General features: G+C 36.6%; 1 pseudogene; it reads right to left on the bottom strand.

Moving 5' to 3' along the window:
• Window positions 1-492: 492 nt before the first annotated feature.
• On the bottom strand, window positions 493-563 carry LOC113455913 (annotated as a pseudogene; the record flags this gene model as incomplete).

The following is a 563-nucleotide window of genomic DNA, read 5'->3' as shown; positions in this document are numbered from 1 at the left end:
GATAAATGGTAACCTGGGTTATACAAAGATCTCCAAAAATCAAAAATTGCAAACATCAAGGGCATAACTATGGACTACATAAAGAGGAATTAAGACTATGAAATGAAGCCAGAGTCAAATTTTAAAATAATTTAAATTTCGTCATGAGACTCAAACAATGTAAATTACTACTGAGAAGTCCCACTGCGCTCTTTTTGTTTTGTTTTCCAAGACAGAGTTTCTCTGTAGTTTTGGAACATCTCCAGTAAAACTACCACCATCACTAGGTCCATTAAAAAATCCAGAAATACAGCTGGGTGTTTGTACAATATAGAAATGGAAGCCTTCAGAAGCTCTCCCCAGTCTTCCTCATATTTCTCATACTACTTTCATACTAAGAAAAGTTTCCTAACACCCATTAAATGACCTTAACACAGAAAGTAAACTGCTAAAACACGTCTCTAGATACTGAAAGTTGTACTTCGTTAAAGATCTTACTTTAAACCACAATATCAGGGGAGAGCGCGAACGCAGTCCCCCACTACCACAAATTATGCAGTCGAGTTTCCCGCATTTGGAGAAAT

Source organism: Microtus ochrogaster, unplaced genomic scaffold, assembly GCF_000317375.1.
Source record: "Microtus ochrogaster isolate Prairie Vole_2 unplaced genomic scaffold, MicOch1.0 UNK3071, whole genome shotgun sequence".
In the NCBI taxonomy this organism is placed as follows: Eukaryota; Metazoa; Chordata; class Mammalia; order Rodentia; family Cricetidae; genus Microtus; species Microtus ochrogaster.
Note: the sequence above shows the minus strand (reverse complement) of the source record. Positions and strands in the feature narration are given on the sequence as shown.